The 19,064-nt window shown below is 37.4% G+C and overlaps 1 non-coding gene across 1 annotated transcript; it reads right to left on the bottom strand.

The window, feature by feature from the left end:
- Positions 1–209: 209 nt before the first annotated feature.
- TRNAA-GGC (transfer RNA alanine (anticodon GGC)) lies at positions 210–281 on the bottom strand. Its single transcript has one exon. It is a non-coding gene; the product is annotated as a tRNA-Ala (tRNA).
- Positions 282–19,064: the final 18,783 nt, after the last annotated feature.

Consider the following 19,064-nt stretch of genomic DNA (forward strand, 5'->3'; position numbering starts at 1 on the left):
GTCTTTTTTTCTATCGTACATGTCGGTTAAAATCTTGAATTTCAGAAAACTTCATACGTGTATTTCGATAACTGAAGAAGGAAAAAAGCTCCAAAGAGAGAGAAATCACAAATTGTATGGTTATACTGAATTATTAAAAAAAAATACAAGATTCATCGAAAGACTGGTTATTTGTGGAGATGAAGATTACAAGGAAGAAAATTCATCACTGCCCCCACGGGGACTCGAACCCCGGTCTCTCGCTTGCCGGACGAGTGCTCTACCATCTAAGCTATGGAAGCAGATAGAATATTTCTACCTTGGAGCGTATATATATGTTGAAATTCACCGTACATGGACGGCGTCAACAATCAACTAATAGCTCGTGAATGACAAAAGCCAACCAGATGACTATATGCATATAGAAACGTCCTCTTCGCTTGACAATACAAGATTCATCGAAAGACTGGTTATTTGTGGAGATGAAGATCACAAGGAAGAAAATTCATCACTGATCATCGATGAATCTTGTATTGACAAGTGGAGAGGACGTTTCTATATGCATAGTAAAAAAACAGTTTATTGGAAATTATAATTTTTGCTTAACAGTGCTATAAACCTATCAATTAATGCATATTTCTCAAGAATAAACTTTTGTCTGTTTGTAGAATGGCTTTCTGAATAATGTTACAACTGTCTCTATGTTATTAAACAATCATTTATGACATGAATGTCGCTCTCCACTTGTTAATACAAGATATACAGAAGACTGGATGTTGTGAAGATATTTATTATTTGAGATGTTAATTTTTTAAGGAAGGAAAAAACTCATCTCTGCCTCTACCGGGAGTCGAACCCGGGTCCCTCGATTGCCGGACGAGTGCTCTGACAACTAAGCTACAGAGGAGATTGAGATTTTCCTTCGCTAGAGCGTATATATGCCGAACGGAACCGTGCAATGGACGGTGAAACCGATCAGCTAATAGCTCATGGACGACGAGCCACCAGAGGGCTATATATATGACATGAATGTCGCTCTCCACTATTTAATACAAGATATACAGAAGAATAAATATCTTCTGTATATCTTGTATAAACAATCATTGAAAGAATCGCTGTTTAAAATATAAGAAATGACTAAAAATTTTGAAGAAATCATTGTTTACATATTTGAAAAAAAAAATCATATTTTAAAAATTAAAAAAAAAAATGCATGAATCATTATCTGAAAAATAAAAAAAAAATCATTGTTTAAAAATCCATATTTGCATAGCAATCAGTTTAAAATTCATACTGTGAATATTATTTCTAAGTCAATTGTCTACTTATACATGGTTCTAACCATACATGATATTTCTTTACCGCACATGCACCCTCGTGAAAATTTTTTCGGGCGATTTCAAAAGAATTGGTACCAGCCGGTTTTTTTTTCTGAGTGCATGAGTGGACATAGCGTGGTTATTTTGTCAGAGTTATGAGTGTTTCGAGTTCTTCTAGTGCCACCATCTATCTTCAATATTTTAAAGTGAAAATGGCAGACAACTGAATTTTCCTTAAATTGGCAGGCATCCAACGAATTTTAAATTAAACGCCAAGTTATAAATTGATTGTCTGAGTTTTCTTTCAAAATCATTCCCGAGAAACTGTTGAAAACGGATTTGTAAAAATTAAAAAAAAATAATGAAAATATAAATCTTTGAAGAATAAGCATATTTTTCCTAAAAGTTGTAATTTCTGTTAAAATACTGTTCGAAAATATAAAATTTTATTTTTGTGTAAATAAATAAATAAATAAATATATATATATATAACACACATTCTAAAAGAAATACTGAATTAAAAACCAAATGTGTTGAAAAATTAAAACATTTGAAAAGCCAGTGTATAGTGCCCAAGGCAGCTGTATACACATAACCAGAAATTATAAAATTAGAAGAAAATGAAAAAAAAAAGTATTTTTTCATTTTTTTCTAATTTTATATATATATAGATATACTGCCAGAGCCCGAAGTTGGCCATTTCGTGGAGCGGCCGGCCCAATGTCCGAAATTCGTGCTTTCGCCGGGCTTTGGCCAGCCCTTAAATGTCGATCCCTATACACACATCCCTAGATATGGGTACTCTCTTTCTCTCTTTAACGTATCAATATTCAGATTCCTTTAACCGTTAGGGTTGCCATAGCTAATCATAATTAGCATGGTTAGCTATGGCTAAATATAGATGGCTAGTACAATTACAAAAGAATGTGCCAACCTGATGATGACCCCGAATCATAGGGATCAATGTATAGGAGCCTGCCAAAACCCGAATTTCGGACATTGATCGGGTCAACTGGGCTGGCCACTTCGCGAAGTGTTCAACTTTTGGCTTACACACATATATACGTATATGTTTGAATATTTTTATATATTTCTATTATATGAATATTAAGGCAGCACTTGTTGGAAAATATTAAATTTTATTTGAATATTGTTTGATGCTTGAGAATATTAAATTTTAAAACTTTAAACATCGTTTTTATACTCACTTTTGGTTCAGAATTGTTCAAAAATCCATTCAAGGCAAGCGACCATTTAGTTCCTAATTTTCACTGTTCAACAAATGAATTTTGAACAGCATTAGACTTGGAAAAAACAAAGGTAAACGACGCGTGCCAGTTTGCATGAAGGGAAGTGAATTCACAATTTTAGAGCCTTTATCTGATTATTACTGCATTCCTTATGAAACAATCAATATCGGATGTGTTTTAATCGACTAAGATTCTTCACTCATGTTGGATTTTGACAATCCTTCTCCTCTTTCCTAATTCCACTTAATAAGAAATCTTTCATTACTTCGAGTATATCCGATGGGCAATACGAGTGACACAATATGACGAGCATCAAACGGAATCAAGAATCATCGACGTAGTGATGACTTCGATAATGAATGAATCGGATGAGAGGCTCCTTTTCGTGTGTCACGAACATACATGTTCACTCGATTAGTTGCGACGCAACCGTTAACACATGGACATTCTACTGAACGAAGGGACAAGCGCGTCCGACATACTTTACTGCTAACGAGCTTAGCTGAAATTGTCACACGTGACAAAGAGTGATCGAACATACGAGTCTCTTAGATTAAAATTAATGTTCCGTACATTTCAATTAACTAACGCAGTTGCAAATAACGTTGTCACCATGTTGCACATCGTCACAGGATTTAAGTTTGACGTTGGTAGAACGAGCTTTGGAGCGAAAACTGACAAGTTTTCATGTAGTAACAGCAAAGCAAAGCGATTCTCTCTGTACGTCTCTCTTTGCTGCTATTGTCAGCCTTACTAATTAACAACTCTTACATTGGGGGATTCCTCGAAATTTCGAACGCTTTCCCATTTTGAGCACACAACGCACTTATAAATTTTAATAGTTCTGCGTAGAGCTGTTCATAAACCTGTCAATTATTATGGATTCCCGAAACAATCCTATAGGGTTACCTTTTTTTTACACTATATAGTGTAATCTAGTTTTCACCTTCTTGTATCATATTTCTTAAAGATTCGTTATTGATCATAGAAAAATATTTGAAGTTTATCAACCGAATAATTCAATATACAATCAGAAAACAATAATTTTCTCAATAAGTAATATCGATAATAATTAAACCCCTAATAGAAATGTAAACTTTTTACTGTCCATGGTACAGGGTGTCCCGCAAAGAACTTCCTGATTTCAAAATGGAATAACTCGGCAACGGTGATCGATAGAGGAAAAAAAAAAGAAAACAATCGGTAGGTTTACTTCGAAAACCGCAAAAAAAACTGATACAGAAATACAGAAGTTTCAGAACTTGTTACAAATATTGCCGACATGGGATGACATTGGATGCTGTTTTCGCAGTTGAGTCCGAAAAATAGGCTATAAACTGAATGCGCGGGAAGCCCGATTGTTCCGGCAATGTTTTCCAACAAGACAAGTGCCAGATCGAAAAATATTTGACGGGTTGCACCGGGTCTTTCAGTAATAGGCTCTTTGTGGTGTCCTCACACTCCTATTACGACTTGTATCTTGCGTGCCACTGACAGAGAAGCCCATTTTGCCCAGACACCGGCGCAGTCACTCAAAGGTTCTTCGATCTGGCTTAACCCTTTAAGTGGGATTGATGAGATATCTCGCCACATTAAAAACCTCTTACTCTACCATTAACTTTCCCGTATATTCCTTGCAAGAAACGAGTCCCAAGCTGTCATCCGCGAAAAAAAACATGAAATAAATTAAGAACATTCATCTCACACTGAAACACATAAAAAATAGCGACAGATTGCATTTAAAGCTGTAAAAAATTATTAAAAATGGCATCAGTTGGCAGCTCATCGCCTCTCGCGTTCTTGGCAATGTATATAAACACTTCTTTTCACTTTCTCATCCACAGCTTCTCTCTTCCACAAACTATATATATTTATTCCTCTCTATTTCTCTGTTCCGCGCTGTTTCTGATCACGTGTTGTGAATGTCTACACTCTACGGTTGCGGGATTTTTAAATTCATTCCTGACGTTCAAAACATTAATATTTACATTTTTTTTTGAGCGACCCATAATAACTCCACCTGATTTTTATATAAATATATATATTGTTTTGCATATTCAAATGAATATAATAGGTGGATTTTTTTTTTGTCAAAACTTTTTGAAAGCGTCACCTTGGGACCCTTTCCTTTTGATTTCGCACCCGTTTTGTGTGAAAATCAGAACAAAGGAACACTTTTTAAAAAAGTACGACATTTGTGTATAGGGTTTAGTGATTTCTACTGTGCCATGGAAAGGATTAAAAGACATGAAGAGGGATGTGCCTGGTGGGGGAGAAATTCTTCGAGGTTGCAAACAGGATATCTTGGGGCTTTTTTGCCATCAAATTGTACAAGCAAATAAAATATGATTCCAAAAAAGGAAGGGTTACCGGATTCGAAAACTGAGGAAGAAGCACGCATGCACGCGCACCTTTGGCAACGTCACTTTTCTCTGTTTTCACAACAGATGGCGTTACTGTACCCACCACAGAAAAGAAAAACCGTCCACCACAGTCAGTTTTTCCAACTAAGACAAAACCACTGAAAAAAACCAAAAAAATAAATAAATAAACCCTCTCCTTTTCGCTTGTAATATATTATTTTCACTGTCTGGTAAGTTTTATTGCTTTGCCTGTAGCATCACAAATGATTTTTCCTTTTCAAAAAACCTCACCTTTTGTTACTTTTTATTAGTATTTCTGAAATTTTACATAGTCTAAGAGCTGTACATTCAAAGATGGTTTCTTTTTCTTTCGAGAGTGTTGCCTTTTTTTTCCAAAAACAAAAAAATAGAAGCTGAAAAGATATACATGTGTTTTGGAATGGACAAAATTCAATTTCAATTTTTTTTAATATTTATCCGTTGGTAAGAATTAGTTGCAATATAGTAATCCAAAGTTATCTGATTTTGCTCTCTGAAGAATAGCTCTAGATGAGAGTAAGTAATGGAAATCAACGTTAGGAGCTTCATAGCCGAAGTCAAAAAAGAACATTAGATGAAGGTCTACCTATCCTTAATGTGGGAAAACGAAGGTAAAGAATTCCTCTCTAAGTAAACAACATAGTAAGAGGACACGAGGTTTTTCTTGGCTTTTGTCCTAATAGGCAACAACATTGTATAACAACCAGAACAAAAAACAAAGAAAGAGTAAATCTACAGCGGTGTGCCAAAAAATATATATATATTTCGCCGAAGAAAATGGAAAATAATGCCAGGAACCTGAAAAGAAGGCTGAAAGAGCGAATGTTCTAAAACGTAGGAGGACGCTCGAAATGACATAAAAAGGGGGATGTCTGGCAACCCCACCAAACGAGCGTTAATGTAACCTAACGAGAAAGATTCGATTTCCTAATACTAAACTAGGTCTTAAGACCCATAAAGAAAACCTCAAATGACGGCAACGTATCCATGTCCATTCCCGCTGTTGGAAAACTATGTTTACTAGCACTGAATTAATTTTCTTAGAGGAAAAATAATCCATTCCTGTGTGTATTTAATTCAAAATAATCGAGAGGAATTTAAATTTCAAACTCCGGGAATAATATTCCCCTTTCAAATGGATTAATCACAGCAACGCAGGCATTGGGAATAAAGCTTTGTTTCGTAACGATAAGAAAACTTTTTGAATCTGGGCCATTGTCTCGCCCCTCGGAATAATTCGAAGGAAAATGTTTATATTTAATTACAACCACTTAAAGACGAAAGAGGAGGATTCCACCAATAAGACACAAGCAAGGCAGATAAGTCAAATGAAATTAGCACGGAGGATAATTCTTATTAGCTAGTAGATAATTATTATATTGCAATTTAATGCAACCGTTATTATACTGAGATTATTACGGCAAACATGCCGAACGTTCGGGGAGACATATAAATAAAGTCTCAGAGTAATTGCTAGAAAAGAATTCGAAAAACTGGGATTATTATTGACTATTTAGGTTATTTGTTGCTAATTTGATTAGGAAACGCATCGGATTTCCCGATAATTATAATTTTAAATGATAATTATCATCTGGAATTTTCAGATCAAGCTTTGAATATTTTGATAATCCTGCTTTTGAAGACAGAGGGTAAGCTTCCACGACTACTTTACCCCACAGCATCTCCGGTCACATCGCCAAATGCGCCTTGCAGCAAGTTACCACTTACTGTAGATTAAATAGGGTGGGGGAATCTTTCTCTTTAGAGAAAGGCACGGTACATTATATAATTTCTTGATATAATATAACTTCTATATAACTTCTTGAGCGGAGGGGGGGGGTGGTGTCTTTATGAGTGCATATTGAGAAGGCGCCATCTATCGGTGGTCGTCTTAGGTCTGATAAGGAAAGAACTTACGTATACCTTTCTCCGGGATCGTGGATTATGGTAGACGAACATCTTGTTTCTCGCGTTTCGCGCTTCTACCGCTGGAATTCATCACACAATTCTTTCCAGCTTGTTAACAGTTATCGCAGTAAAGTAGCTTCACAGGAAGACATTTCGTCCACTACTGTTTTAACCACTATACGATCAAGGACGTAATATTGCGCCTAAACACCAGTGGAATAAATTGAAACAAGTTCTCTCTGTTTTCTTTTCTCTCTCTTCATCGTTGAGAAGATTTGTTGTAACCTTATGAAGAAAAGTTATTCTTTTTACCTCCGTTTATTTCTATACCCCTATTAGTGATATTTTTCCTCGTGTGTTGTATCTTTCTACTCTATACACATAAGAGCAAAAGACAACAGGTAGGGGTGAAGGTGAAAAAAGGAATCCACTTCGTACCTACACTCGTATACATTTATATATTATACTGTTTTCCTTATATTTGTTCCTTTTTTTCTTTTCTTCTTTTTTTTCCTTCTCCTTCTTTTCCTTTTTCTAACGTGCGGTTAGGTTATGACAAAGTTACAATATTATTCACCAATTGGTCAAATAGAAACCATCCGAATATATTGCCAATGATTTGCTAAGAGATCAAACAACTTCAATGTCGAAGATGCGATTTTAAGGAACTATGGCTGACAGCAACGTCGGCTGTTGGTATGATCACATTTATACTGCTAGTGTGGCACACAAACGTGACGTGGTGATCTTTCAATGTGACGTAATCGTATAGTGCAGTGATTCCCAACGTGGGCGTTAACAACCCCCTGGGGGCGATGGAATGTTTCAGGAGGGTGGGAGAAGCTACGGGTATAACATAGGCTCCTATGGGTTAGATTGCGTTGGGGGCGATAGGAGAAAAACATTTCTGACGAAGGGGGCGATGACACAAAAAAGGTTGGGAAACTATGGTTTAGTGTGGAGTGATCTTTTAATGCAAAACTGATGTTTTAGGTTTGGCTTGGAAGTTCCCAATTCACACAAGAAGGCACAGGCGTAAGCAAAATTTTCCTTTGGTAGATTGGAGGTATTAGGAGAGCTCAAGGAATCTCGTCCAGGCATAATTCGAGCCATTAATCTTCAAAAACATTCCGTATCAACAGAATATGACCAAAACTGCATAAATAAAGGTATATTCTCAATAAATAATGTTTTAAACATTAATATTCTTAATTTAATGGGGTTCTTTTTTCTAATATTCTAATTTTAATGGGGGGAGGGGGAATGAGGATACATAGGTTTCCTCTGCCATTATCTCTGCGTACGCTTCTGTGTGGAAATCCGCTGTCTTGGATCTGGATAACTTCCATCAAATCTGCTGTACATCAGTCAACAATCAAGACCCTCAACATAATACTTACATAAAATGAAAAATAAAGTACTTACCATTTTTACTTCAAAATACGGAAGTTGGATGGCAGCACCAGCAACAACACGAAACAAGCGCAACTCTTACAACGCGAATACGTTACGACCATGCATTTCCAACACGCACACAGCATTTTCTGATATGCACAGATTCGTTAAAAATTCCGCAAACGAATGTGTACGGGGAGCATTGACAGTTAAGTAGTAGTAGTAGTAATAACCCAAATCAGGACGACAAAGGAAAGTACCCCACCCAAGAATCTACATCCATATTCGAGAACAATCTCGTGAAATTATGAAAAATCTACCAACAATAGTAAAAGTATTCAATTATTACTCGTCACTAAAAATAGATGGAAGCACTAAAAATTCACTTATAGCACTAGACACCTACGCAGACTGTATGGTACACATGCTCAACTCATTTATTAGTAAAATGTCCAATGCGATGAACCGGAGTTTACACCGACCGCAGCCTAGAACGGAATTCTCGCACCGACACGTCACTTGTCTCACGCGTACTTAAATTAAACGAAACTTTTTGCCAATGGAGTGACATTTTTAAGCGTACAAATCTCTTAATAAAAGACGTATGAACCGTAATATTTTATGTTTTTCTATGCTTTTCCCTCTCTTTTGTTTTTTTTTACCCTTTTTATTTATTATTATTTTTTACACTGGATTATATACTCCATGCAACTGACGTTAAAAAATGAATAAAACTGTGATTAAGTAGTAAGAGTTCACGTCGGCTCCTGAACAATTTTTTTCCCACGTATATGCACTGTATCTTCTCTGTTTCTGAATACAATTGAATTGAATTCAAAAACGAGCCATTCGCTATCATCTCAAAATTTTGTATGCTCGCCATTAATATTTTTCAGGAATTTCTAAAAATCAAATGGTGCCAGCCCGGGGGGGAAAATACATATCCTACAGCAATTGACAACTGAGTCTAATAATGAACATGATGCAAAAAACTGAAAAAAAAAATGCCAGGTTTTTTATCTATCAGCAACGGTGCCGACTTAAAGAATCGGAAACCAGCATGTACTATGTTCGTACTCTTAGCATCCCGTAGTGTAGTGTGTTCTTGCATTTACAACATCTCTACACGCCAAATCAGGATAAAATTACGTCGATCGAATGTGCTTGGTTGGTCTCGGAACTAATTAGTGCTCATAAAATGACCTTGACGTGTGTTATTACATAATGTATTTACGTTCTTATTTTACATGTTTCGAATAGAAAAATTTGCCGACAAAATGTAACGGAACCTTAAATTTACAGATAATTTCATACCGTCTAACAAAAAAAGGGGGGAAAACATTAAGGAGTGTACGCCAAGACATTTGGATACAGAGAGGTATTCAAGATTCAACTATAATTCAGAGCCAAGCGCTTGAATAAATAAAACCTTTGAGTAGGATATGTTTACACATGCTGATAAACACCCACTACATAATACCTCACTATGATATTCCCCCAGATATAAAACCCCACGCCATTGCTTTTGTGTTATTATAAAGTGACTATATCATGGAAGCAGCACAAAAATGCGCTATAAAACATAAACACTTTTATAGCCCACCACCCGCTAAAGGATAATGTGCCGAAATGAGAAGTGTCAAGACAAAAACCTCTAGCTTTAATGACTATAATCTTTTAAAGCGACATTCCGGGGTAATGATAGCTTCTCCCGAGATCAAATTCGGAGACGATTCCTGCTGGTTTATTGTCGAACGGCGCAGCTCCATTGATTTTGCCATCAAGTCGCGTTCTCTCCCACAATTTTTTTTTCTTTTCTCTGGCCCTCTCTCTCTTCTATATTATTTCTCTCTCTCTACCCTGAACAACGAATGAAAGCTATCAGCTACAACAAAAGGCCCTTGCATTAAGCCGAGCCATTCACCGAAAAGTTCACGTATGGCCAAAGGAAACGATGTGATACGGGCCAGAAACCTCAAAGAAAAGCGTGTAAGGAATGTTCATCGACCAAAGAGAGAGAGAGAGATAGAGTCACTACACAAGCAATCATTCTGACGATCATCTTAGCAATCATTGGGTTTTTGAACTACCAAATTTAGTTGATACTAACTCCGACTCTTACTTTTTCTCTAGAACTTTAGTTGTTCTCTCTCCATCAAATCATCTAAACACACTACATTTTTAGGACTCTTATTACCATTTGATACGCGAGTACATTCCTCTGAAGTACTTTATATTGAGCTCGATCTTAATGAGTGGGAAAAAGAAAAATAATAAAGTGTTTTTTTCTTCGGTTTTTATATTGCCTTATCATTACGATTCGAAATCTCGAATTGATGATGTGTTGATGGAGCTAACAAATTCTTTCGGTTTCTTTAAGTTGGACGATTAGAGGGTCCAGGAATTCTACAGCCAAATGGGAAAGACCGATATTACACGTCAAGCTAGCTATTTTTTTTTTGCAATGGAGCCTAGAGTCGCAAATGACTTTCATTTTCAGCGTATTTAAGAAAAAAGCGAGGAAAAAACCTCTGAAGTAAAACCCTGAGTGGAGAGAGAACGAAAAAAATCATTCCCCATCATTCACATATGGAGGACTTAGAAGCCAATCGGTGTAAGTGAATTTCCTGAAAATGACTTTCGTATAGCAAGTGCCTCTTCATTGTTAAATTTTTCAGTTGCCAAATCATTCAAGTCGCTATCTTTATATTACAGAGCAGCAGCAGATAGCGCCACTTGTACTCAACACGAAATGAAAAATTCTTCAAAAAGTCCTTTTATCTTATTTTTAATGCGTATTGACTTACAATGAGGGACCATTCTTGTATTACGTCAGCAGTGATGGAGGGAACGGGGAGGGGTTTGCCAACTTTAGATGACTAAAGGTGGAAGGAAGGGGGGGGCTTGAATGATACTTGAGTCATCAACCACACTTTGCAAAAATATGAAAATATTCTTAATGACATCTTACTCAGTGTGCCAAAAACGAGAAACCCTTTCCCTAGTTTGTGGGCATCTGAAATAGCACTGTCCCTATTGATAAGTCTCTACAGAGACACTTTAGTGATCTCTATATATTCTGTGGATACTGATCTAGAAATGTGTCCGGGCCACTGAAGTGCTCTGGAACTGTGCCGCGAGTCACTCAAGTAATCCGTAATTATGCCACGGATTACTTACGTCAGTGTTTCCCAAAGTGGGCAATGATGGAATGGTCGCGGGGGGGGGGCGATAGGAGCTACAGATTTAACGTAAGATCCTATGGGATCACTTGAGTTGAATGGGCGATGAGAGAAAAACATTTCTGATGAAGGGGGCGATGGAACAAATAGTTTGGGAAACTATGAATTACGTCATTGTAGAATTGCACTGGGTGTCGCTTAAGTGCTCTAAAACTGTGCCACATGTCACTCAAGGGATCTCTAAATGTGCCACGGACCGCTTAAGTGATCTTGAATCGAAGCTGACAAAATTTTGCTGACGGGGTGGGGGTCAGAGTTTTGCTGACTTTTGCTGTCGGGGGGGGTGAGGAGGTCAAAAATGGCTAAAAATCTCCTGACGTAATTCTTGAACAGCTCCTGATTGGCTTGTAAGTCCCCCTATATTATCGTTAGGGGTCAATCAAGTATTACGTCAGCATCGAGGGGGGAGGCGGGGGTTTCAGATTTGCTGACTTTTGATGACAAGGGGGGAGGGGGGTTTGAAGGTTGCTTACGTCATCAACCACCCCCTTTTTGAAGATATGAAATATTCTAAGCTGCTGACGAAATTTTGCTGACGGGGGGGGGGGGGTCAGTGTTTTGCTGACTTTTGCTGACAGGGGGGGGGAAGGGCGTGAAAAATGGCTGAAAATCTGCTTACGTAATGTTTGAATGGCCCCTTACAGAGGAAAAAATGACCATATTTTCTTCTTTGTAATTGCCTGTGACTGGAGAGAAGGAATTTTCCTTTCGTTTTTGACGTTGTGAGCTAGGTTACCATACTTTAGTGACTTAGTGAGTAGTGAGGTAGAATTAGTGAGGATTCAGGTTCGAATCCCGTTGTCGACACCGCGTATTCGACTGAATTTCGTTTTCTGTGGTTTTCTCAACTCCCAGGTGCGAATGGGAACCACTTTCCCATTCGAAAAAATTCTCTCCGCACGGAGCAGGCAATTGTTACATAACATGAAATTCACGTATTTACCATCTTCATTTCAAAATTTGGAAGGCAGATGGCAGAATCAGCAACAGCGCGAAACAAACGCAACCCTCACTCATTAGAGTATTCATCTAGAACATGCATTCCGGCATGTGTCGATTCGTTAGTAATTCCATAGAGTAATGTGTACGAGGTGCTTGTACGGTCCAGTAACATAAATAGCAGTTGTAGTAAAGATTTAAGACTCTTGTATATTTTATAATTTGCAAGGATATGTAATTTAAAATATACATACAGTCGAATCTCGTTTTAACGAATACCGTTATAGCGAAAATCTCGTTTTAACGAATACCGTTATAGCGAAAATCTCGTTTTAACGAATACCGCTATAGCGAAAATCTCTTTTCAACGAACACTTTACGAACACTTTTCTAATCCATGAAAACAACCTGAAATTCCTTTATAACGAAAGTTCGTTACAACGAAGTGATTTGTCCGGTCTCTTGGAGTTCGTTATAACGGGATTCGACTGTATATGTATATATATTGCTAAAATTCCATTTTTTATATATGAAAAAACTGAAAACAAATTAATTATGTGAACTGACTTCAAACATCAAAAGATTTTTTGAATTCAATGGTACTACAGCAGAACGTCGGGGGATCGAACGTCTATTTAGGCTATGGAGGCCAAGGAATGCTCTCAGAAACGTTCTGTGTTAAGCCAATGTCAGGGTGTTCCCCCTATCCCCCATGAGAACCCTAGTCACTGGCTATTACTTTTTTCATTTTTGAATTGTCAATTGAATTTTTCATTTTTGAATTCACAATTGAATTTTTCATTTTTGAATTGTCATTTGAATTTTTCATTTTTGAATTGTCATTTGAATTTTTCATTTTTGAATTGTCATTTGAATTTTTCATTTTTGAATTGTCATTTGAATTTTTCATTTTTGAATTGTCATTTGAATTTTTCATTTTTGAATTGTCATTTGAATTTATTTTTCATTTTTTAATTGTCAATTGAATTTTTCATTTACAAATACAAATACAACGCCACAACAGGCAAATTGCCCAACGAGGTGGCTGACTTAAGAACATCATGGATCCCCGAGCCCCTACCTACTACTGCTACACCACACATGCACTCCCCCCCCCCGCGCGGAACCCCCCAACGAATCGGTACATGCGGGAATGTGCGTGTACGTGTAGTGCAACCTGAAGTAAAGTTTGTTTCGGTGTAATGCTTGTTATGTGTAGTGCTGTCATCTGCCCCCAGTTTTACTAACTATGAGTGAAGTGTTATGGTTGAATGATTTACCGTTGTAGGACTGTTGCTCTCTGTGGCGAGACTTTTTAACGGGGAGATCGGTTCGCATTTGCGCCTTGAAGTTGGGAACCACAGAAAACCAACTTCAGCGAACCACCACTGTGGGGTTCGAACCCGGATCCTCGCATCACGAGTCCGTCACTATAACCACTCGACCACCACAGTGGCTTGGCAATTGTCAATTGAATTTTTCATTTTTGAATTGTCAATTGAATTTTTAATTTTTGAATTGTCATTTGAATTTTTCATTTTTGAATTGTCAATTGAATTTTTCATTTACAAATACAAATACAACGCCACAACAGGCAAATTGCCCAACGAGGTGGCTGACTTAAGAACATCATGGATCCCCGAGCCCCTACCTACTACTGCTACACCACACATGCACCCCCCGCCGCGCGGAACCCCCCAACGAATCGGTACATGCGGGAATGTGCGTGTAGTGCAACCTGACGTAAAGTTTGTTTCGGTGTAATGCTTGTTATGTGTAGTGCTGTCATCTGCCCCCAGTTTTACTAACTATGAGTGAAGTGTTATGGTTGAATGATTTACCGTTGTAGGACTGTTGCTCTCTGTGGCGAGACTTTTTAACGGGGAGATCGGCTCGCATTTGCGCCTTGAAGTTGGGAACCACAGAAAACCAACTTCAGCCGACCACCACTGTGGGGTTCAAACCCGGATTCTCGCATCACGAGTCCGGCACTATAACCACTCGACCACCACAGCGGCTTGGCAATTGTCAATTGAATTTTTCATTTTTGAATTGTCAATTGAATTTTTAATTTTTGAATTTTCATTTGAATTTTTCATTTTTGAATTGTCAATTGAATTTTTCATTTTTGAATTGTCATTTGAATTTTTCATTTTTGAATTGTCATTTGAATTTTTAATTTTTGAATTGTCAATTGAATTTTTAATTTTTGAATTTTCATTTGAATTTTTCATTTTTGAATTGTCAATTGAATTTTTCATTTTTGAATTGTCATTTGAATTTTTAATTTTTGAATTGTCAATTGAATTTTTAATTTTTGAATTTTCATTTGAATTTTTCATTTTTGAATTGTCAATTGAATTTTTCATTTTTGAATTGTCAATTGAATTTTTCATTTTTGAATTGTCATTTGAATTTTTCATTTTTGAATTGTCAATTGAATTTTTAATTTTTGAATTGTCAATTGAATTTTTAATTTTTGAATTTTCATTTGAATTTTTCATTTTTGAATTGTCAATTGAATTTTTCATTTTTGAATTGTCATTTGAATTTTTCATTTTTGAATTGTCAATTGAATTTTTAATTTTTGAAATGTCAATTGAATTTTTAATTTTTGAATTTTCATTTGAATTTTTCATTTTTGAATTGTCAATTGAATTTTTCATTTTTGAATTGTCATTTGAATTTTTAATTTTTGAAATGTCAATTGAATTTTTAATTTTTGAATTTTCATTTGAATTTTTCATTTTTGAATTGTCATTTGAATTTTTCATTTTTGAATTGTCAATTGAATTTTTCATTTTTGAATTGTCAATTGAATTTTTCATTTTTGAATTGTCAATTGAATTTTTCATTTTTGAATTGTCATTTGAATTTTTCATTTTTGAATTGTCAATTGAATTTTTCATTTTTGAATTGTCAATTGAATTTTTCATTTTTGAATTGTCTAATAAATAATTTTGCCATAAATATAATTAATTTGTTTTCAGTTTTTCATATGTAAAAAAATGGAACTTTAGCAATGTTTTTTTCACTACACTGCATGTTATAGCTACCTATGGCGTTTGTATTGGTGAGTTTCGACAAAAATTAAATTTTCATAATGTAAATTTTTCTATATATATATATATATATTCATACTGTAGAGAAACATTTTTTAAACAATCTCTTGCAGAAACAGACAAATGTGTATCTTTGTATGGACCGAGTTAAGACTAGTCCTACTGCAGGTGTCACCATCACCCAAACAACATTATTGAGAATATCTGTGAATTTTTCAACAAGGCACAATAAAAAAAATAACTAATCCTGTTTTTTCTATTCCTTTTTATAAATATGTACCAAAACTAGAACATTACGTATCAAAAACTTGCAACCGTGTTTCGAATCAAACTACCAAATTCTTCAATGCAGTATTGTATTTGTAAATGTAAGTAATGCACCAGATCAGTATTACATCTCAGGAAACACATTAAATCTTTCTCAATTCAAGAAGACGTCTGGCCGATGACAAGAGTGGGGGAACAAACATCTAGATCCGGATATCATTGTTGGAGTAGATGCGCTATTGGAATGTTTATCCACTCCTCGACCTCACTGAGGTTCTGTTGGAGTGGTTGATTCGGGAGTGCTATGGTTTTTGCGATACCACTGGATGTTTCGGCTTTTATGGAGCTCGTCGGTTATAAGAGTTAAAATATCATTGGTGGATAGTTCATGTCGATACACATGGGTCGCCTTAAAATAAATAAACACTTTTAGTTATGTGTAAATGAATATTATACAGTCTAATCAAGGTGTATGAAGTGCGATATGAATATGAACAAAATTTTATGCGCAGTGACAAATCTTGATCATCGAAGTCGATACTGTCTCTTTACTGTGTTGCGGCTCTCGCACTTTATAACACTACTGTCCACCAACAACAAGGGTTCTCAAACTTTTTAGGACTGCGGACATTACGTGGGGTTGGAAACGTGTCAGGCACGGGTCACTTGAGTTGTCTGGAAATGTGCCTCGAGCCACTCAGGTGATCTGACATTAAAGTAAAAGGCCACTTAAGTCATATGAAAATGTGCCTAAGGCCACTTAAGTCATATAGAAATGTGCCGCAAGCAACTTAAATCATCTAGAATTGCGCCGCGAGTTAGTGAAAGTGTGTCGTTGGTCAAACTTGTGCGATCTAGAAATGTCTCGCAGGCAATTTAAGTGATATGGAAATGTGCTAAGATCCAATTCAAATGATCTATGAAAATGTTGTGGGCCATTGAAGTGAACTGTTCTTGTATCGTAGGCCGCTCAAGTGAACTGTAAGTACGCCGTGAGCGACTCAAATGATCTTGAAGCTTGCCGTGGGCAACTTAAGTTATTTGTAAATGCACCGGCAGAGTTTTGAGTAATCTGCAAATGTTCCACGGGCCACTTGAGTGAACTTGGATTGCGCCACAGGTCGCTCAAGCGATTTAAAAATGTTCTTTGGATCGTTTTAGTGATTTGGATATGTGCCGTTTCTAGCTAAATAATCTGGAAATGCGCCGTAATCTATAAATGTGTCGTGGGCCACTTGAGGGTTCACGGAATCTTTGCCCCCGACATTTCGTCTCCGACATCTCGCCCCTAGCGCGTTTCGTCACCGTTACATTTGGCCCCCGGAAATTTCACCCCTGGCATTTCTTCCCGTATATATCGCTTGCCCTGACCATGTTAACGATGAGTGAACGATTGAGTGGCCCTATTAGTGATCAAGTGAGTTGGGCATTTTCCCTGATACTTCGCCTGCCTCGACGACTGTATGAAAGAACATATGAATGATGGTACAAGTGACCAAGTGAGTGACCGTATGAGTAACCAAGTGAGCTGGACATTTATCCGAGACAATTTAACTGCCCTGATCGTAAACATGTGAATGATGGTGGGAGTGACCGCATTAATGATTGTATGAGTGACCGCATGAATGATTGTATGAGTGACCGCATGAATGATTGTATGAGTGACCGCATGAATGATCAATTAAGTTATTTTACATCGGTAGACATTTACCAATTGGCATTTCACCTGCACTGACCGTATGAGTGACCGTAGAAATGACCGCAGGAGTAACAGAGTAAGTGTTCGTATGAATCATCACGTGAGTGACCGTATGAATCGTCAAGTAAGTGATCGTATGAATCATCAAGTAAGTGACCGTATGAATCATCAAGTAAGTGACCGTATGAATAATCAAGTAAGTGACCGTATGAGTAATAAAGTGAGTGAATGTGTGAGTGACCAAGTGAGCGAATACGTGAGTTGGACCGGATATCTCATTTCGCGCCTTTGGTAAATGTTAGGTGATTTTGCGGCAGAAATTTGCACAAAGCATAATATAATCTCTATTGCTGTCACAAATGCATTGCCGTACCTATTAAGCGTGAAGGGGGGGGGCTAGTTTGGGGGAATTTAATGTTTTTATTCAGGACTGTTATATGTATTCCAGCTTATGTTGAAAAATTTCTCCCATTAAAGTACTATATAACCACCCATAATGAAGGGGGGGGGGTTAATCTTTGCAGACACTCACCCGGTCAATACATTCGGTCACTCGACTAGTCACTCATACGGTCACTCGACTAGTCACTCATACGGTCACTCGACTAGTCACTCATACGGTCACTCGACTAGTCACTCATACGGTCACTCACTTGATCACTCATATGATCATTATCATGGTCACACATACGTGCACTTGCTTGGTCACTCATACGATCATTCACTTGGTCACTCATACGATCATTCACTTGGTCACTCATACGATCATTCACTTGGTCACTCACTTGGACACACATACTGTCACTCACTCATACAGTCAATCCCACGCTCATAGATACTGTCGCTCACGTGGTCAGTTTTTCAGTCACTCACGTGGTCAGTCTTTCAGTCACTCACGTGGTCAGTCTTTCAGTCACTCACGTGGTCAGTCTTTCAGTCACTCACGTGGTCAGTCTTTCAGTCACTCACGTGGTCAGTCTTTCAGTCACTCACGTGGTCAGTCTTTCAGTCACTCACTTCGTCATTTGTACGGCCACTAACTCACTCCGATTCACAAGGCCGATTTCACATTCACACACACACTTGGTTACTCACATGGTCACTCACTCACTTATATGGTCACTCACACAGTCAGTCACTCATGCGTTCAGGGCATGTGAAATATCAGGTACTCATACCGTCACTCACTTGGTCACTCATACGATCATTCACTTGGTCACTCATACGATCACTCACTTGGTCACTCATACGATCATTCACTTGGTCACTCATTCCGTCACTCACTTGGTCACTCATACGATCATTCACTTGACCACTCATTCCGACACTCACTTGGCCACTCATACGATCATTCACTTGACCACTCATTCCGTCACTCACTCATACAGTCAATCCCACGCTCATAGATATTGTCGCTCACGTGGTCAGTCATTCTGTCACTCACTTAGTCATTTGTACGGTCACTAACTCACTCCTAAGTCCGATTTCACATTCACACACACTTGGTCACTCACACAGTCAGTCACTCATGCGTTCAGGGCAGGTGAAATATCAGGTGCGAAAATTTCGGGGGTGAAACGTCCCAGGGGCTAAATGTACCGG

Source organism: Pholcus phalangioides, unplaced genomic scaffold (genome assembly GCF_987345545.1).
Source record: "Pholcus phalangioides strain wild (caught in Gottingen) unplaced genomic scaffold, Ppha-v1.0 ptg000042l_1, whole genome shotgun sequence".
NCBI classification, from domain to species: Eukaryota; Metazoa; Arthropoda; class Arachnida; order Araneae; family Pholcidae; genus Pholcus; species Pholcus phalangioides.